The sequence below is a fragment of the Talpa occidentalis genome, unplaced genomic scaffold (genome assembly GCF_014898055.3).
Source record: "Talpa occidentalis isolate TD23 unplaced genomic scaffold, MPIMG_talOcc4v2.1, whole genome shotgun sequence".
In the NCBI taxonomy this organism is placed as follows: Eukaryota; Metazoa; Chordata; class Mammalia; order Eulipotyphla; family Talpidae; genus Talpa; species Talpa occidentalis.
Genome location: NW_026555331.1, coordinates 134,035,550 through 134,057,557, shown reverse-complemented (window position 1 = coordinate 134,057,557; position 22,008 = coordinate 134,035,550). Strand labels below are relative to the sequence as shown.

The 22,008-nt window shown below is 38.5% G+C and overlaps 1 long non-coding RNA gene across 1 annotated transcript; it reads left to right on the top strand.

The window, feature by feature from the left end:
* Window positions 1–10,908: 10,908 nt before the first annotated feature.
* Window positions 10,909–20,694, top strand: LOC119252236 (uncharacterized). Its single transcript, XR_005126763.2, has 3 exons — window positions 10,909–10,992; window positions 20,367–20,489; window positions 20,665–20,694. It is a non-coding gene; the product is annotated as an uncharacterized LOC119252236 (long non-coding RNA).
* Window positions 20,695–22,008: the final 1,314 nt, after the last annotated feature.

The following is a 22,008-nucleotide window of genomic DNA, read 5'->3' as shown; positions in this document are numbered from 1 at the left end:
TTTCGAGATATTTCAATGTTTCCCTTAGAATTTTCTCATTACTAAATAAAATAACACAAATGGATATACAGAAGTTTTTTAGTCTTTTGTTTTGCCAGAGTCCAAAGTGATGATGCTACCTTGAGGTCTCTCTTTATAATTTCCCACTCTGAATATGTACCCCCCAAATTATATAGTTATGAAAATGATTTGGCAAGTTAACATTAACAAAATGTGAGGAAAAACAAAAAAAAAATAGGCATCACTAGTCATTCACTGGCTTTGTTCAAATAAAAAACTATAAATGTAAGAACTATATTCTTCCCTTTCACCACTCATATTTCTCCTGCTTCTCTGTCTTAAATGTTCCTTTTCTGATTTTTATTGTTGTTGCAAACTTGAATCTCCACGCACCTCTCCCATCACTGAAATACTTGAATTCTTTTTTGATTCTCTCCTTAAAACCAAGTTAAAATCTGATCCCATTTTTCAAACCAGCCTGGTGTTGGTCATAAGCCACTTTTTCTAAAAGCTTTTCAATGTACCAAGGGTTCACAAAGGAGAAATTACTGGAGTTGAGATAGAAATACAGAAAATAAGGAAGAGACACAGAAAGAGGAATGAATGTCTGACGCATGCAAATACATGCCTCTTCAAAGGTCCTAAGAAGGGGCCTCCCAGGTGGTGCAGGGGTTAAAGACACAGCTCTATCAAGCTATAATCAGCCACTGCAACACAAGTGCAATCCTGGCCAGGGAACAACCCACATAGCACAGCAGACCTCTGCTGTCTCCCTGCTGCTCCCCTCAGCAGTGTATTTCAGCAGATCTGTCCATCCTGCTCCCCACTGCTCATTTGGTGAATCCTCTCACCCCCTTGCACCTCTGGTCTATACCCCAGTTCTTGTATGCATAAATAAATTAATCTTAAAAAAAAAATGCAAGAGGATCCCAAGAAGTAATGTTTCTCTGCTTATTTTCCAAACAGGCAGGCTAGCTGATATCTGCCAAAAGGCTTGCTCAAGACCTACATACATTGCTTGAAACTTCATCTTCAGACATGTAGAATCAATTTTTTTTAACATGTAGAGCTACAGAAATGCACCTGTAGCATAGAGAGGGAAATTTGTATAAAAAAGCTGTGTGTGTGTGTGTTGGAAACATTTATTTATTTATTTATTTTTTTTAAGGTTCTTTTTTTTTTTTTTTTTTTTAAGGATTTATTTATTTATTTATTTATTTATACAAGCACTGGGTACAGTCAGAAGCGCGGGAGGGTGAGAGGATTCACCAGAGCCAGAGCGGGGAGCAGAGCAGGCAGAAGGACCGAAGTACACTGCTGAGGGGAGCAGCGGGCGGCAGGAGAGGTCTGCGCGCCATGTGGGACCCTCCTCCGGTGGCCGGGGAGCAGCTGGGGATCGAACCGGCGTTGCAGAGGCTGCGGGCAGCTTCGTAACCCAGCGCTCAACCGCTGCGCCACCGGGGAGGCCCGGAAACATTTATTAACTGTGACAAACATAAGGGCTCAACCGGTACCTACTGGATAGTTGTTATAAGGCAGGCTTTACATTAAGTGTTGGAGAGAAGATAATGAAAAAATCCAGTAGAGGTTCTCCCTGGTGGCCTAGGGGTTAAGTCCCAGTGCTAGCACTGCTGTGGCCTGAGTTCAGTCCCTGGCCAGGGAGCTAACCCACATATGATGCAGCAGATCTCTCCTGTCTTGCCCACTGCTCCCCTTAGCAGTGTATTTCAGTAGATCCGCCTGTTCTCCTCCCTACTCTGTCTCTGGTGAATCCACTCACCCCCCTCACATCTCTGGCCTACACCCCAGTTCTTGTATGCATAAACCAGAAAAAAAATCTTAAGAAAAAAAATCCAGTAGAGCTTCAAGTATGGTTTATTTATACTGTCAATACAGATCTTTGTTCTTTTTCAACTAAGCTTTTTTTGATTTCTTTAATTTTTTTCTTTAAATAGATGTATTTGAATTTAACTTATTTCCTTTCACAGGAAGTCCTAAGTTATCTCCATGGACAACTGTGATACATAAACAGCATTTGAGACAGTGGCTGAATATAGTCATCACTCAACAAATACAAATTATGAGAAAAAAAGGAGGAAGATGGTAGAGTCAGATAACTGTAATTAATTACGACACTTGAAAATAACACTGGACCCTGAGATATGGGGAGGTGCAATAAGTTGAAGAGGAGTGATGATGAAATTTCCAATGTTTGTTATTTCCCCTTGTCTCTCTTGCCCTCCATGTGCTCAGCTACAAGATGGATATCTTTCTATGCACTGTGGTGTATGGGTCAAATAGATAGCATATGTGATAACTTTGTGAGTTGTTAAAACCTTATGACTAGTAAGATTTATGTTGAATATAAATCAAAGGATTTTTCAAAACATCTTTTCCAAATGTAACTAATTATTTTATTAAGAAATCCACTATACTGAATGGTCCCTCTTTATTATTAAGTGAAAAATGTCAGATCTATTTTTTTCTCTCATAATGCAAGCACCAGAGATGTCTGAGGAGAGCAAAGATGCTTTTATGGGAGGGAAAGATTCTTAGTTGTTTGGAAAATGGTCTGTGCTGGTAGATCTGTGACATCTCTGTCATCTCCATAGCAACAAGTTCTGATGTAACAAACAGAGGAAATTGATGGATAAATCAAAACTAGCTCAGAAATATGGTAATGGGAATTCATAAAGTTCCTAGCAAAGTAAGAAAATTATTTCCATGTAAATAAATATTCTCTCTGTTCTTAATGTGAAATTCCTCTTTGACAGTTATTTGTTACCACTGCTTTTAAATTTTAAACACTGTTTATTCCCATATATGTGTGTGTGTATATATATGTATATTATATATATATACCTAAATATATTAAAAGGTTGGATTTTGTACAGAGATTTATCTTTAGGACAACAAAACATGACTGACTCACTTAAGGGGCCAGGTGGTCTCTCTTGCAATATGAGACTATTAGGACCCAGCTGTGGTTCTAAGAATTACAATAGTCACTTTGGATTTCACTATCCTTGGCTCTTGGGCTGCCATGTTTAGAGTACTGAGGAATAGATGACCTGCTAGCCAGATTGTATTGTGTATTCTTGAAGTAGGCACTATTATTTTCCTTATTTTACAAGGATCAGAGGGGTTTAAGTAACTTGCCTCAAATTACACATCTAGTAATGTAAATTGTGTTGTTTGTTTTCTCTAGTCAATGGCAATTTATTTGGTTTGGTATTTAGAGGATGATCATCCAAGAATTATGATTGATCATACTGTAGTGCTGTGATGTCTTATTTTTCACAGATGTGATGAAAACTTTCATACTTGAGTAGGCACAGAGAAGTGGGGATGAAAAATATTTTTCTAAATAGGCACAGGAGAAAGGTCACATATTCTTATTTATATACATACGAATTAAAGTTTATAAATATGATTTAATTCTCACAATAATTTCTTCTCACTTTACAAGCCAAGATAGAGAGTCAAAAGGATTTCAAGTGAGTGATAGAATCATGGAATTGTGCAATAATTATGTGTTCTTTTAATTTTGGGCTTGTCAATTTTATTTATGTTGTTAATGGTGGGTGGTCCAGGGTTTAAGCCATAGACTGTTTGCTTCCAACGTCTAGAAAGTGATCAAAGGGAATCAATGAAATTTAGATTACATGAGCACATATCTGTTTCTACAAAATATTTTATCAAAGTACATAGGGTGTGTGTCAGTGTGGTTGAAAATTTATCTTATGTGATGCTTGTATTGACTCTAATAAACACCCTAGAATATAACCTATTTTTTTCCTTGTGTGTTCTGCTGTATCAAAATCTCAGAATTCACAAAAATACCAATGTTTTATTTTTTCATCCAAAAAATGTACTTACTTTTATTCATTCATTCAAAAAATTATTTAGCACTAACTCTGATCACACACCATTCCAAGTAATAGAGAAACAGAGATGAGCAAAATGCCTTCATTGGCTTCAAGTTACTCACACTTGAGTGGGTGAGATGATAAAAAAATAATGACAAAGTGGTATGTAGGATGAAACTCTCATATGGTGGGTACATTGGGAGTGGTCAGGAAAGAAATGTCAGACAGGAAGTAACGTCTGAGCTGAGACTTGAAAGATGAATTGAATTTTTCCAGGCATCTGGGAGGAAAAGCTAATTGCAACCCTGGGAGAAAGATGAGATATTTAAGATATTAATATGTGGAAAGAAAATAGAAAAATTTGCAATGTCTGAAAACTGATCACAGCTCTAAAACAAATATCTTCTAATATTTGTAATAACACAATCAATTGAAAACATGTTTTTTTTTTAAATCTCAAGAGGATATTTACTTTCTAGACCACTGTAATAATATAGATCCATTGAGAGATTGTGAATAATTTTGCATTATATTCTATTTGTCAGTCTTAAAGACACTTATCTAATAAAACTCTGCCACTAAGCATTTTCAGAGTTTTTCATCATATATACTGCAAATGGAAGCATTTTAATTGGGAAAGTAGAAAGCTCAGGACATATGACAGTGTAATGGTTGAGTTGTGAATTGACCATTTATGATAATAAACTTTCTTACTCACTTCCTGGCAAATTTCAGTTCATCCTCTTGTAACTGTTTGAACACTCCTTCCTTCCTGAACTCACTTCTGTAATAATTGAAGGGTTTTTAGAAATGTTATCTTTCATCCCCAATCAGTGAAAGTATGTGAAATATACTTATTCCTTTCAAACTGAGGAACATTGTCTTTTATTAAGAAATATAAAAACAGGGCTTCCCTGGTGGCGCAAGGGGTTAAGACACAACCTATGAAGCTATCCGCACCCACTGCATCATGAGTTTGATCCCCGGTCATGGCGCAGCATACCTGCCTGGTTTGCCTGCAGCTCCCCTCAGCAGTGTATTTCAGTCAGTCTGCCTGTTCTGTTCCTCACTCTGTCTCTGATGAATCCTCTCACCCCCCACATTTCTGGCCTGTACCCCAGTTCTTGTATGCATAAATAAATAAATCTTAAAAAAAAGAAATATAAAAACAAACTCAGCTTTTTCTATAAATGTTTACTTGACTCTTTACTTGATCACATGCAATTCTGGTATGTCTCATTTTTTGCCCTTCCAATATTTCCCTTTGTTCCTCAAATTCTTCCACTTGTCTTTTCTCTCTGATTCTCTCAGTTTCATTTCAAATCATGTGTTTCATTGACATTTATTTGTCTACTGATTAATTTGAAGATTTTTTTCTCTACTGCCCAGTGCTATGAATAGTAGGTTGATGGGTAAACTCACTTTTCCCAATTTTCTCAAATTGCTCTTCTGTTAATTTCCTAATCCAATCACTCTATACAATTCAGTCTGCCTGAGTGAGTATTTGTTTGGAATCACCAATTAATGATACCATTTAAAAGCCAGATTTCTAACTGTACATGCATTTTTGTCCATGAGTGAGTGGGCTGGAGGCAGATAGCTGTTAAGCATCGTGGAATCTTTAAATTTTGGAATCACAGAATTTAGCAATCATTTAGTGCAGTCCTTTCACTTTTTCATAATTTGTGTGTATACAGAAAAACTACACTTCGTTTCTCAATTATACTCTTTTTTATATTGGTTTACAACACTGTATAGGATTTAGGGGTATAGGATCACACCTCCTCAGATGTATGTCACCACACCACACCCACCACCAAGGCACTCATCATCCTCCACCATAGTCTATTGGGCACCTCCTCCCTTTATGTCCCAACCCCATGCTTCCCTTTCCAGTCCCTCCATTCCACAGATATCTAAGGTTTGTTTTGGCTTAGTTTTCTCTATTCCTTTGTTTTATTTCACATACGAGTGAAATTACCTGGTATTTCTCTTTCTCTTTTTGACTTTGTACAATCTTTTCCTGTTCCATTCATTCTGTGGCAAATGACAAGATTTCATCATTTTTTTTTACAGTGAATAGTAGTTCATTGTGGATATACAATACATCATCGTAATGTACTCATTTGCCCTTGGACACTTGGGTTGTTTCTATAACTTGGCTATTGTAAATAGTGCTGCAATGAATATTGGAGTCATATATTTCTTCAAATTAGTGGGGTTTTTTTGCATTATTCAGGGAGATACCTAGGGATGGAGTTGCTGTATCTACTGTACATCTATTTTTATTATTTTGAGAAACCTCCATTTATTTTTCATGGAGCTGATCCATTCTACATTCACCAACATGTACTTTGTTCATTTTTCTCCTTATCCTTGCCCACCCTTGTTTCAGGTTGTTTTGATAAGGCTGTTCTGAAAAATGTGAGGTGGTATCTTCTTGTGCTTTTGATTTTCATTCCACATTTTTTAAAATTTTATTTTTTTATTTTATATATTTCTTACATCATTTTTCATTTTTGCACAATATATGCATTTTCATCTTGGTTATAGTCCCCATACATTCCCACCCCCGCTTGTTTTGATTCTATTCCCTTCTCGCCCCTCTGTAGTGTGTCCCTGGTTTATAGTTACTTGTTGCTTGTTGATTTTTTACTTTATTATAACTAGTCTTTTTTCTGGTCCCTTATTTAGGTTTTCTACATTCCTGCTATGAGTGAGCCCATCTGGTATTTTTCTTTTTCTTTCTGGCTTATTTCACTGAGCATGATCCCTTCCAGCTCCATCCATGTTGCTACAAATTGCATGAGTTTATCTTTTTTGATTGCTCAGTAATATTTCATTGTGTGTATGGACCACATTTTAAATGCAAATGGCCAACAGGCATATGAAAAAATGTTCTACATCACTTACAAGCAGGGAACTGCAAATCAAAACTACCATGAGATACCATCTTACACCAATGAGAATGGCACATATTAAAAAAACTAGCAACAACAAATGTTGGCGAGGATATGGAGAACAAGGAACTCTCCTGCACTGTTGGTAGGAGTGAAAACTGGTCCAAGCACTGTGGAGAGCTGTATGGAGTTTCCTCAATCTTCTAAAGATGGAGCTTTTATATGATCTAGCAATTTCACTCCTAGGTATTTACCCAAAGGATACAGAAATGTTAATTTAAAAGGGCACCTGTACCCCTATGTTTATTGCAGCACTATTTACAATAGGTAAGCTATGGAAACAACCCAAATGCCCCAAAATAGATGACTGGATGATGGGCACTTTTTCATGTGCTACGTGTATTATCTTTGAAGAAGTGTCCATTTAGCTTTTGCCCCCATTTTTGATTGTTTTCTTTTTGTTGAATTGTGTGAGATCTTTGTAGATCTTAGCAATTGCTCCTTGTCACATATGTGATGTGGAAGTATTTTCTCCCATTTTGTAGGGCGTCTTCTCATTTTAATGGTAGTTTCTGTGACTGTGTAGTTTTTTTTAGTTTGGTGTGGTCCCATTTTTTTTTTTGTTTGCTTCCTTCTTTTTCCCTTACTATTGGAGTCCCCAAAGACATCACTGAGTTCAGTGTCAAGGAGTGTTTTGCTTATATTTCCTTATATATAGTTTATAGCTTCAGGTCAAAAAGCCATATTTATGGCTTTTATTTAGAGAGTGAACATATATGAGATATGACTGGCTATATTCCTTTTTGATCAAAATTTGTTTTTATCTCCTTTTTAATATTTTATAATTGAAAAGACATTGCATTATAGAATTATATAAGTTTTAGGTTTGTTTCATAAATCACTGTGTTTATGCTACATGAAGTTCACCACTAACAGTCCAGTTCTATCCTTCATGGTATCATTGACCCCTTTGATGTGGTTTACCCTCTCCCCTTCCTTCTTCCTTTCTGGGAACCACTAATATAATAATGAACTAAATTATTTATGAATTTTTGAAGCCCAGAATCCCACAGCAAGTAAGGACACCAGTAAGAAAGGGGCACCACAGTGTCTGAATTGCACAACGAGGTCTTGGGCACCAGAGCAGATCTATAGAAAAAAAATGGGTTTAGCCTTTTGTGAAATGTAGATTTCTGAGTCTTCTAAAGAACTTGTCTGAAAAACCCTACCCAGGTTGATATGCAACAGCATCTCTCATCTGGGCTGATTTTTTTTTTTCCCACTAGAGTACAAGGACATAGAGAATGACATTTCAAATTGTTTACTCATGTCCTCAGTTCTGAGGCACTTTGCCCATCAGAGAAAAGAGACACATAAAAATTAGGTTCTTGAAAGTAATTCCCAAGCTATTTAAATTACATGATTTACTGCTCTGTAAGAAAGGGTGGGAAGACTTAAAAAAATGTGACCGTTCCCCCTTCACTCTGAAACACCCTTTCTTTTTTTTAAGTATTTTTTTAAAGATTTATTTATTTATGCATACAAGAACTGGGGTATAGACCAGAGGTGCTAGTGGGTGAGAGGACTCACCAGAGACAGAGTGGGGAACAGAACAGGCAGACCGAGTGAATAACACTGCTGAGGTGAGCAGCGGGGGAGACAGGTCTGCTGCACCATGGGGGTTGCTCCCTGGACATGAGATTGCTCCCTGGTTGCAGATAGGTTCCCAGTGCTGTGCTTAACCCCTAGCGCCACCAGGGAGGCCCTGAAACACCCTTTCTGATCTCATAGTCTTACACTCATCTCAAGGCCTAGAGACTGAAATTGTGAATGACAGAATTTGGGTAGTCACAACTACGCTTCATTTGCTTAAATATCTCATTTCCTTCTTGAGTCTTATCATTCACACACAAAAAACTTGATGTTATTTTTATTTTGTTCTGTCTGAAATTAGAGAAGTTTCTTTCTTTCCCTGTCCTGAAAGACCAAATTAACCCCTCAGGATGCCATACACTCATCCTGAGAATATTAACTAGAATTCCCTGATGTTTTTTCACTGGGGTTCCAGAGAAAATCATGGCCTTTGGGTGACTTGGGCCCTTCACTCTTGCTCTGAGCACTCCCTTTCCCCTGGCTGGCTCTGAGGTGTGAAGATTGTAATCTCTCCTTCCTCTGTTGCTCCTCCTGCAACTCCAGCCTTGCTTCTCAGTGGCTTTCTTCTCAGTGGATGTGCACTAGCTCTCCTCCAAGCTAATTTCCCTCAGGTATAGAATTTCATTCCTGCTATTTGAGCAGTGGTGAGGCATTTGGGTCATTCTCCCAGAATTCATAGTACAATATTTCACAGGAGGATGCCAAAAAAGATGAGACTCATACCTGATTCTGTGTAACATCTGCAGCGGGAGCAGAAGTGTAAAAGTTTGAGCCTAGGGAAGAAACTCAATTTTAAGTTTGGTAGGTTGCCTGCTATGAGGGCCTGAGTCTCAATGTAACCCTACCTTTTTGGATATGCCCCAGAAATGTGTCTGAGGATATTAAAGAACACCTAGAACTCATGAAATAAGCTGAAGTGCATTCATTTATTCACCTCCAAGGAGGTGGGGCTCAGCCAATCGTGCCTGTTAAATGCATTTTCTTATTTTTCCAGTGTTTGCTAGATGTGTAATACATATGTATGAACATAAACACATACATATATCTGCCCCTCAGTAATCAACATGGTTGGTTTGTAATTTGCTGACTTTATGCAGACAGAAGTTTTTGGAATGAAAGTGTTAGCTATTTTACATCTCAAGACAAGTGACTAGGTGAGGACTGATCCTGCATTCCTTAACAGCAAATGACTCTGCAGGAGTTAGAAAGCAGAAACATACATGGAAATTATATATCCTCTGTAGGCAATTGACTCTCATTTGGAGTTGTTCTTTATGGCTGTTGTGGAATGGACCTTAAAGGCAAGATTGAAAAAATAAATCATCTTCAAAGAAACAAGCAAATGAATTTGAAATAAAATATGAACATGTCTCATTGTATTATAACGCTGCACACTGTTTATAGTGTAAGTAGTAAATAAAAAATAGTAAATAAAATAGTAAATAAATAGTAGTAAATAAAAATAACCCCAAAAAATAGTAATAAAAACTGGATTCATTGGTGGTTGAATAAGTAACTTTTAACTTTAATTCTTTATGTTCTGATCTTTTATGTCAGTCACAATGGACCCAAAATACATGAAGGACTTGAGCTGGTGATGACAGATTGTTACAGATGTGGATGGGTGTCTCCAAAGATATTCCTTCCCTGGTTTGCTCACATAACTGAATACCAGCATATTTAACTATTCTACAGTCCAGACACAGTGATTCCATGGATTTTTTGGGAGTGATGAAAATACAGGAGGGAACATGGGTATGTCGATATCTTGATTTTAACCCAGTTAAATATGTGCTGGACTTCTACAAAACACTAAGAGAACAAATCCGTATTGTGGTAAATCCTAACTTTGAGCTAATTTGTTAACAGCAGCCCTAGAATGCTAAGAATTAGACTTTCCACGCAATTAAGCCCAGGTAATTAAAGTGTAATATTTTTCTTAACAATTTTAATCAAATATATTTGGCATTTCTCTATAACATTATACAGGATACAGTAATCACAATTTGGCTTTCTTAATAATTGTGGGACATATTTTTGAATCAAAGGTTTGGACTGCAAGGACACAGGTTAGCTCTTGGGGCCAGTGACGTAGGAAGGACTGTTGGTCATTATACTAAGTAAACCTGCTCTGGTATTTTTTTTTTTAAGTTCCCTTTTCCCCTTGTGTAGGGTAAATGAAGATGCTCAGGCTTTTACACTCTGGCCTCTGTGGCTATCATCTGCGGCCTTGAATGCAGAAGGCACTTGGGAGCTGGGCTCAGGGCACGCATGCCTGATTGTGGATACCTGGAGTATGGTGTGGGCACGCGCAAGTGGGCACACCTGAGCCTGGAGGCTGAGGCTATAAGGGTGGCGTTATCCAGAGACAAGAAGACAAGGGCGGCAGAACAACTATGAGAGGACAAGTGACTACACAGAGGAAGAGACTATGAAGAATGCCAGAGCCCAAAGAAAGAGATCCCGTTAAGATTCATGGGGGGCTGGGAGGTCTGCCAGCTTCCTGGTCCCCCGGACAGCCCTGCCTGCCCTGTTGCCTGCCTGCACAACTTGTCATTTCTCTGCTGACTGTAAGTTTCAAACGGCCACCCACAATGCTGCTTATAACCTGTTTATAAACAAAATTGTTTAAAAAGTAGACTTAAATTATATTTAAATTCAGAAAATATATACTAAATTTCTCCTTCATTTACTATATTCTGAAAATTTTATATAGATAATTAAATCAATGAAATAGGCCTGTACATAAGGGGAAAATAACACCAATGGCCAGAAGGGGATTCAAATAGTGATCATCCCTTGACTGAGTAACCTCCTGTAGGGTAAAAGTGTCCGGCTTCTCTGCCCTCCCGCCATTAGGATAGATGACGGAACCCTGCGGTCCTGAATGCATGCCTGCTGGTGGGCACCTGGAGTAGGGTGTGGGCATATGTAGATAGGATTCATTTGGGCTAAGACTGGGCTTATAAGGGTGGCGTCACGGGGATGCCAGCAGAACCATGAGGAGAGCAGAGAAGCAGAACATGAGAGAATGCCAGAGAGCCCAGAAAGAGTGAAAACTTGCTGGAGGGCTGGGAGGCTGGCATGGCTCCCAGCGCCCCAGCTCCCCTGCCTGCCATGTGCCTGGTAAATCCCAATAAAAGCCTGCAAAAGCCACTGAGGGCTCCAGGACTCTCTCCCTCCTTTATGCCATCTGCTGGAATCATAGAAAACCTGCTCCGTGCCATTCCTGCCCCTACACCTCCAAATCTCCTAACAAGAGCTCAACTTCGGCTTTTTAAAAAATTCTGAATCTTGGGTCATACCCCAAGATTAAGCAGAATCTTTGGACGAGGATCCTAGGCATCTCCAGGAGATCTGGAAATACAGCCATGATAGAAGCAGTAGCTCAAACTAGCGATGTTTCATCTTCAGTATTTTTCTCCCACTTTACATGAAATTGAGAGCACTGGAATTTAGAACTTCCTGGATAAGAAGTGTATGTCGTAAAGGGCATAAAGATGTTGGCACTTTTTGCTGCTATTAGGAAGCAGGTGTGCATGATGCGATTACGTTGGAAAACTGAATTATGCCTCCACCTGAACAAAGGTGTTTTCTCAATAGTTCAAACTTACTCCATTGTTCATTGTGTTTCTTCACTAAAAAGAAGGGGGAACTTAGAAGGACAATGGATGAGGAAGCTTAGTAATTACTTACCTGTTTCAAGACACCTATGAATCACAGTGGGTGAACAAACACTGGCTACTCAGGAAGTTGGCTCTGATACAAAACTCATGGCTTCCGAAAACCAGTAATCATGAGACAATGAGCGGAAGCTGGGATTGTTTCTAAATGGGGAGAAAAATCCAATCCCAACAGAGAGACACTCCCCCGCGCCACCCCCTACACACACACACACACACACACACACACACGACTGTTTACATTTGAAGAACTTGATATACACAGAATATGAAAGGATCTTAATAAAGGAATGCTTAACAATATTTGAGGATGAAGGTCACAGCTGCATTCCATTTTCTCAATATTTCTGAAGTAATCCAAATTATGATATGCAACTAAATAAGTACAGATTGATTTTAACAAAGAGACAAGGGAAAGTTACTCCCCCCACCACCAGTAACGATTTTGTGTTTTGGCCTCTGCTCTATCACTACCTTTCAAAGTTATTATTCAGGGTGCACAGGTTAGCAGAGGGCTTTGTGTAGCTGAAACTGGTAAACATCTGGGAATCCAGGTGCTCGACATTTAAATTCTCTGTGGCAGAAGTGTTCCTTCATCATATGAAACTGTCACATTATTATTTTGCCTAATGATACCATCATTATCATATTCACTTGAGTGACAAAATGCCAGATTCATGCTCATCAATTTTCTACTGTGTCTTTCCAAATCAAAGAGCTTTTTCTTTTTAAATCTATCAAATTAGCATGGTGAGCTCAGGCAACAGAGAGAAGAGTTACAGTAGTGGCTTTCAAAAATGATATGCCAGTGTAGCCCATCCCTATAATTCAGGCATTAAATTTAGTACTGCCCAGATTTAGCCATTTAAGCTCGAATTGTTCTGAATTTAATTATGTGTATCAAGACAAATATTTAAGTGTGAAGATTTCAATCATAAGAAATAAGAAAAAGTAAACATAATTTAGAGGGAAAGGATAAAAAGAAATCATACCAACTGCTAACCTATATAATTCTAATTCCATTGACTGACTTAAAAGAGTAAATTTAATTTTCATGTATTTAAAAACAGTATTTTGTCGGCAAACATATCAAAGCAGGCATACTGAATATAAAGCACAGGAAAAATAGTTGTAGGCATTGAGATATCGCTACTGTGTTGAAATGTCTCTAATAATATAATAAACAATTTAGGGAAACTAAAGTAAGAAAAAAGAAGACAATTGTTAGGGCCTTACAGTTGAACTGGCAAGTTATTTGACCATTCAAAGTGATGTTTCAATACTACCTAACTCCTATATTTGTTGCAAGGATAAAAGTAAACATCTGGAACATAGTAAGTGCTCAGTACTATTTAGGAGTATTAATAGTAAGGATTATTATAATATATATTACATTATATTAAGTGATATTATATTGTCATTTTATAATGCAACATTACTTCCAGTTACAGATTTGAACATAACAGGGATGAGCAGACAAAAGGTATATAGATTTCATATGGATACTTCAATAACATTCTCATGAATAAAACCAAAACTTGTAGAAAGGTATCTTGGTGTGATGAATTTATAACTAGAAATAGATGACTATCCCTTAGATAACTAGTTGGCTTCAATGAAGTTAAACTAACTAAATAGGATTTGCTTCAGCTCAGCTTAATGGCACCATCCAAACATCCACCCAGTCATATAAGTAGAGATCTCTTGGGCATCTGAGATACTTTGCATTCCCTCCCTGTGCCTCACAGTGGTCATATTGCCTTGTTCAACTGTTCTCCATGGGGCTTACAGACACTATAAGAACATTTCATATAAAATGCTTAGCATAATATCTATTATATTTTTAGTGTCCCATGTCTGGTAGATCAGAGGTTATCTCCTCTGTATTTGTGTGTGCGTGTGTGTGTGTGTCTGTGCTTTAATTTTCCCTTCAAGTATAATTTCCAGCATAATTCCAAAGGAAGTATAAAGAATAAGAAGGGGCATATGTATATAAAGTGGTAAGATCTATGTCCATCCTACATGTTTTATCCCATCCAACATCTACCTAAAGTCAAAACAAACAGTTCATTCAACAATTACATACCCTTTTCATTATATAAATTAGATTTATAAAATCAAATTTAATTTCTGTTTTAGTTTCCTGAAAAATTCCCTTCATAAATAATATTTATTCATTTACTTAAAATATTTTAACATTTGTTTAGTGATAGCTACTGTGTCTACATTTCAGATGTGTGATACAGCAGTGAAACACAAAGGACCCTTCCTGGCTTACATCCTAGGGGAGGGAGATAAGCAATAAACCAGCAAATCTAGAGTGTATCAGATAGTGACTAATATAATAGAGAAAAATAAAGCAGGTTGGGGACTTAGAGGGTATGGAATTATCATTATTATTATTTCACACAGACTGCTGCTCCCCTACCTGGCAGACCTAGTCTGTTCCATGGCAGAGAGGAGGAGATGTGACTGCAGATACCTGGGTCTCTCAATATTATACACTAGGATGGAGGCAGATTAGCAGGGACTGTCAAATGCAGCACATAGCAGAAACAGTAGTCCTGTTTGTCAGGAATTCTGAGAATATAGCAATATGTAATATAGAAGAAATACTAAAGGACATCGAATGATGTACCCCAATACCCCCTAACACAGTTGATTTCCCAGATATGAAGATCTGAAAAGACAGAATGAAAGATGACTTTAAGTTAATGTTATAATGGGTACTTAAAAATTGATTGCATTGATTAACTAGAAGAGATTCTGTATTTTCCATAGAGTAATCTATCTATTGAGGTCTGACTTATGAGGTGGAGGTGTCCATTGAGGAGGGTACAGAGGGAGAGGGCAGTGAAAGCTTCTGTGGAAGAGAATTCTAGGCAGAGAGAACAATAAGAACAAAGTCCCAGAGGCAGGAACATATTCTAATTGCTTTATGAGTAGCAAGAAGACCTACGAATGACATGAGATCAGAAAATGAGGCGTGGGTTGGAGATTGGCAGCACACAGAGAGTCTTTGGGTCAGTTTAGAGACTGGCTTTTATTTTGATAAAAGTAGGGAGCCAGTGGAGGTTTTTTGATTGATGTATTCAAAGGATCTCTCCCACTAAACTATAGAGAATAACCTGGAGGGAGTTGGCATTGGGGGAGAGGATGGAAGCAGGGAGTCCTATCAGGAGATAATGATCCAGTGAGAGTTGAAGGTGGCTTGGAGTAGCTTGAAGACTTTGGAAGTAGTGAAAGAAAGTGATGATCATGCTTTGGATGTAGTTTCAAGAGAGAGCTGGCAGGATTTACTGCTGGGTCAGCTTGTCACAGATTACAAGATATTGCACATTCTCATTAACCACTCCTGACAAAGGCAAGAAGGGGTTGTTAAACCTACTTTGCATAATAGAAAATTGATAATCTGAAGCATTAATGTGGGTTATTGTGGGTACAAAGTCTCAAGCAGTCTCATTAGGGCAGAGGTGTGGTCCTGAACTTAGGTGTTTTTATTTCCAACCGTCTCCTCCTATAAGGAGCCTCTTTCCCCAAGAATTCTCAGAAGGCCCATTCAGCATGTTTTATCCCATCCAATATCTGTCTAAGGTCAAAACAAACATTTAATAGTGCCTTCCTGTTACATACATTATGTCTTAAAGAATTTCAAGACTTCTTGCATGAAAGCTTCTTAGTGCACTGGAGAGAACATTCAAACTCCTTGAGATGGTTCACCATCTTCATGTGGTGATGCATTTTTGCAGTTTTCTGGCTTCACCTGTAGTTGAACTCCAGACCTGCACCCTCTCACTCCCAATGCACACCACATATCTGCACCACACACACACACACATGCACACAAGCATTCATGAAATCACCTTAACCTTATTAGGTGTAGTTGCCTAGTTAATAAAACAACTCAAGTGTGTATTTTCTAAGCTAAAGGGAGAAAGGGCAAAATGTGGCACTTGTAGACCAAAACAGAAAGTATCAATTAGTCCTCTCAGAAAATAGTTATTAAAACCTGAGATATCACAAAGATATCCCTTTTGGTTATATTGTTATCTTGTTGGTACAAAGGAACTTTGGGTTTGTATTTTTAAGACATTTCTGGAAAGAGCTGGTGAGGGAAAGAGAACGTGAGGGTCTCTGGAGCCAGGGAGAGTTTTAAGAAGGCAAGCTTTTCCTTGAACATAATTAGAATTTAAACAGCACGGTGCTGGTTTTTCTCCTCACTCTCATGGTTGAGGAATAAATGAAAATTAACAGCATCTTTACTGGGATCACACATAAAGTGATTTCAGCTTAGTACCTTATAAAATCAAGTTAATTTCCATTCCTGGGATAAACAGTCTCTTAAAGGCCTGTGAGTGAAAACGCTAATACCATCTCTGGCAATTCTGTTCACTCTAGGTCCTATTTGCTTTTTTTTTAATAAAAGCCAGCACGGGAAAGGAGGGGTAATTGTTTAGTCTCCAGACAACCTTTCAGACTCTCTCTCTGTGATTTAGAAACCCGGGTACCTCTGTAAAGAGCCAGAGGGAACTGGTTTCCTGCAGGGGTTTGGCATAAGGATGCCTTTCTCCCCAAGCCATCATGGTGCCAATAGAAGGCAATTTGACTGGATTGACTTTATCAGGAATTGGGTTAGAAAGTATTTCAGTATCTTCACCCCCTACAGCGAGTGGGAAAGTGTCCCAGCAACTAATGGTTATTACTTATGTGTATAACTCTTCATCCTTCATTTTCTATTCTGTAAAATGAATCTGAGTAGTTGGCTTGAAGTTACAGAGAGAATAGGTTGCACGCAGGTTTCCAGATCCATCGACTCTCTGCCTGGTTTCTGAACACAATGAAATTGATTCTGTTCCTCCAGCACTTTGTTTCTCTTGGCTTATGCATAATAAGTCACTTCTGAAAAATGGCAAGTCCTACATTAGGATCAATCAGTGAAATGATTTTCAACCTCAGTGGTTCCATAATAGTGATTTTCAAAGGAAAATGCAAGTGTGACCTTGTGGCAGAAAAGCAATAAAATACTAATTTCCTAATGTACAAAACAAATAGATGGGAGGTGTGGTCAGTCAGTGATGGAATACAAAGAAACTATTCCTTCCCCGGAGTCATTTGGGACCCAGGCTGGGGAGGGTGTAATTCCCTGCCTTTTGATTTGGGGATCTATGTGTGCCTTGCTTTGGCTAAGATGAGCATTGGCTGACTTGAAAGGTGGATTCAATCTTGGCCTTGATCTCTTACATTTCTCCCAGGATACTGCTGTCCCTTCAGCCTGGGCCTCAGAATGACATGTAGAAAAGACAAGATCTAACCATGAGTGCAGTCTGGCCTAAGCCAACCATCTGCTCACCTCTGTGAATGTGTCCCTTGTTTAGATTCATATATTTCTGGGCGGTTGTGCAACAATATTTAATAATAACAAATATTAATTGGATACTTACTGTTTAAGGGTGCTAGACATCTATTATCTCATTTAATTATTACCTTAAATCTCTGGGCTAGATATTATCCAAATTTTGAAAGAAGTTTATATTAGTATCAGAGTCAACATTGGAGCCCAGCCTTTTAGACCCTGATACTCTACAATGCTTGTAGAATAAAATTATTCATTAAAATGAATAAATTGGAGCTGTACCTTAAGTATAACCTTTTTGTTAAGACCTACAAACCATGTATCATCTTCCCTTCTCCTTTATATCATTTCATTTTCCTAGTGCAGCTCTGTCTACACTAACTTGCCTCCAGAATCCAAAAATTTCTAGGCTTCGATCCATCTCAAGCTTTCAAGATATTTTTATCGTGATGGGACATATTTCTCTCTTGTTTTCATGGCTGACCTTTTCTATCCTTTGGTTTTCAGAATTTTCTACCTGACCACCCCGAAGTAGTCTTCTCTTCGTTATTTTCTCTCTATCACCCTGCTTGTTTTCCTCATAGCATTGCCACAGTTTTAAATTATTTTAGGTACAAATATAGAAATAAATTTCCCTCAACAAATGCAGTTCCACCTGGAAAGGACATGTTGGCCTTGCACTGTGGCATCCAGGGCATCCACTACAATGTCTTGCACATAGAAGCTGTGCAATGGATTCTAATAGAATGGATGAATTAACAGAGGAGTTATGGGGCAGAGATATAGATTGGGGAGTGGAGAACTGCAATGTTTGCTAGACTTTGTGGACAGGAACCCTGAATAGTCACAGACAGAGTCAGGGTCTGGGAGGGGAGCAGAGGACATGAGTGAAGAAGGTAGAAATAAGGGCAAGATTGTCAGTAACAAACTCTGGCCACTTTGCAAGTCCATGTAGCATCTGTCCTGGCACTCAAGAGTCTTTATTCCATGAGATACTGCAAACCAGAATGTATACTATAGAAAACACATATGAGTATGATGCCTTTTTTCATTTGAGCTGTGTCTTTCATTTTCTTAGGGTTAGAAAAGAGGTTAACATAAGAAACAAAAAGGAAAAATCACACAGTAACAGATGTAAGGGGAGCAAGGGAACTACACCGAGCACGACCTTCTGTGAGTGGTCTCCTCTGGCCTCCACACACACACAGGCTCCCGAGGAGACTCAAGAGGGAAGTTTGGACAGAGGCCAGAATATTGACAGGTCTCTGTGGGGTACAATCAATAGATCACAGGGGCAAGAAAACCAAACAAGGTCTCGAGACAATGACATGTGACTGGGTTCTGAAGAGTTGTTTTCATGCTGGCGGCATACAATAGGGATAGGACAGAATTCTAAATCCACTTGTGCAGTGAGATAAAAATGGATACTCAAAAACATTATTTTAAATTAAACCTTGTTTCTGATACCTAGGCATACAAGTCATGAATTGTTTATCCAATGTATTGCTGGTATGATGTGTGAGGGCCATAAGAACGATAGTCTGTTCCTGTTTTTCAGAATACACGTTGGTAATATTAAATCTATTGATTGATTTGTCCAACAAACATTATTAAGCTTCTTCTATCTTAGACACTTCAAAATATTATGATTAAAGGAGTGAAGATTTCTGAACTTATAAAGGAGCGTTAGAGTATCTCCTTCTTACCTTCCTTAAAGAAAGGAGAACCCTAGAGTATTCCACTTTATTTTCCCTAAGAGCAATTTAACAACTTGGTGACATGATGCAATATAAGAATGGAATATGATAGTTTAAAAATGAAGATGGAAAAACGAAAAAAATTAATTTATGATCTGTGACTATTTTTAGCCTATGAAACACATTGTTGGTATGCATGTGTTTAGGAGCTTGGCACTATTGTCCCCCCCCCCATTTTATATATATAGAAACTGAGACACAGGAGCTTAAAGAAATTGTCATTATCATCCAACTAAGACTTTGAAGCAGCAGGTCTCCAGCCAGGGCAGACTGGCTCCAGAGCCCATTAGAGATAACATCACAAATTTACCAAATTCTATAGAGTATATTGATACTTTTTTTTTTTAGAGGCATGTTTTTTATTTTATTTATTTTATTTATTTATTTGTTTGTTCATTTTGTTTATACATGCACTGGGTACAGTCAGAAGCTCGGGAGGGTGAGAGAATTCACCAGAGCCAGAGCAGGGAGCAGAGCAGGCAGAAGGACCGAAGTACACTGCTTGAGGGGAGCAGCGGGCGGCAGGAGAGGTCTGCGCGCCATGTGGGACCCTCCTCCCGTGGCCGGGGAGCAGCCGGGGATCGAACCAGTGCCGCAGAGGCTGTGGGCAGCTTTGCAACCCAGCGCTCAACCGCTGCGCCACCGGGGAGGCCCGAGTATATTGATACTTTTAAGAAACTTGTAGAATCCCCTAATTGAGCAAGAAATCCTTTAATCCCTTGTATGTGGCAATTCCACTGAATGAGATGTCTGTCATCTTTGTCCCTAAGATTCCTTAATTCCTTAAGATTCATCCTAGAAGCAACACCTCCAGAAAGTAGCTCTGGAGGTGTTTGTTTTTCTCTTATGTTCTAATTGCTTCTTGTTCCCATGTCATTCACATTCGGCACAGAGTTCTATAGGTTATTTGCTTGTGTCTCTTCCTCAGAAAATGAATATCTTAAAGGCAGGTATAATGTCTTTATTCTTAATAAAGAAGGTTCCTGATAAAGGAGGTTCTTAATAAAGGTCAGTTGTGAGGGTAAGTGAGATAGACACAAGGGTAAAATAGGTGATTGGTGCTTGAAAAAAATTCCCTATTATCATCTTTTCCACTTGATTTTTATACATATTGCATCATCTAATAAGCTTATTTCAAATTTGTCTTTCAGGTGGGAGCCATCAGAGCTCTGGCCTACCCATGGTCTTTCCTGTTGTAGCCTGTCTTTCTGGAGTGCTTCTCAGTCCTAATCTTTCCATAACTGGCTTCTTCACCTTGCTTCACCATTCTCCAGGTAAGCCTTGTCTGGCTTCGTATAGGCTCCACCATTATCATCTTCCAGTGCCTCCCTGTTTGTATCTGGAGTATTGTATCAGGATAATCCATGAAGGGAGTTTACATTGGGTGGTATTGAAGAATCAAAATAAGGAGAGGTATTACATTTTGAATTCTTTGTTTTTCTCTCTCAGGCATTTGAAAAAGGAGCTCTCACTCTGTTGTCAAGAGGGAAATTAAGCTTTTGAGGTTGGGAACTGAAGAATAGAACATTTCCAAATGTTTCCAAAGTATGGGGAAGAACAGAAAAATGTGAGCTCACAGGCACTGAGGTCCTCTTCATACCTGTTCCAGTATTTCAGGGAAGGTTCAGAGTTCTAGGGAACAGGGCTCTGTAGCAATTCTCTAGGAATGTTGGACCCTTGAAACTGCACCTATTGCCTCAACCAAGTTTCAAGTTCAAGTGTACCATAGGGGCAGCAAGTTTTCTACCCTTTTGAGATCATGTGGACTCAACAATGACCACAGCATTCAGTCCCAGCTATGTTGGCCTGAAGGCTGTAGGTTTCTCCTCCATATTCCAGGCAACTCAAAAGCTTCCTGGGAAGTTCTTTTCCTAGGGAAAAGGAGGAAGTAGCCCTTTGAAATAACTGAGAACAAGTTTCTCACCAGCTTGATAGGTTTGGTGAGAGTTGGCTTTATTTTCTTTGAAGAAACAAATTAATCTGTCATTTCAAGCTCACTTGCCATTCTATATTTGGGATTTTTTTTTTCCACTTGTTTTTTTGTTTGTTTGTTTGTTTGTTTGTCTTACAGACTATAAATTCCATGAGGGCAATATCTTGTTTCCAAAAAAAAATCTGAAAATTTACATTTCATATTTGATAACAACCTAAAATACTCATAGCAAATGTTGCATCCATTTCTGCAAGAACCTAGTAAAAAGTCATAGTCATCTGCTTCTCATTTCTCTATAATGGGCTCTCTTGACCCAAAGAAAACTCTCACTATTCCTGAGGACAACACTGGTTATGGGGAGGAAAATGACATTTTCCTCTATACTTTAGCAATAAAAGTGAGGATACAAGTCAGGGGTTGAGACAAAGACTGTAACTGACTGGGGTGCTCTCTCTCTCTCTGCCTGTCTGTCTCTCTCTCTCTATCTCTCTCTCTGCCTGTCTGAATCTGTCTGTCTCTCTGTCTCTGTCTCTCTCTCTGTCACTCTCTCTCTCTTTCATGGTGGTGAGGTTGGAGTCAGACAGGGTAGAGATGAAAGGAGAGGAAGGGCATTTTTCAAAATTTACAAATTACTAGTAAAAATGAAATGGTCTTTTGACACTCTGAAGTAGGCCATTGTAGAGAAAAAAATCATTTGTTTCCCTTTCACTTTTGGCATTGTAAATGAATATCCCTTTAGGAAAATTCTATGTGGAAACTCAGAGAATTCATCACTTTATTCATTCATTGTGACAGGACTGAAAATGACTGTATAGAAAACAAGGCAATATGAGTTGGATTTTTTTTTTATTTCTCATAAC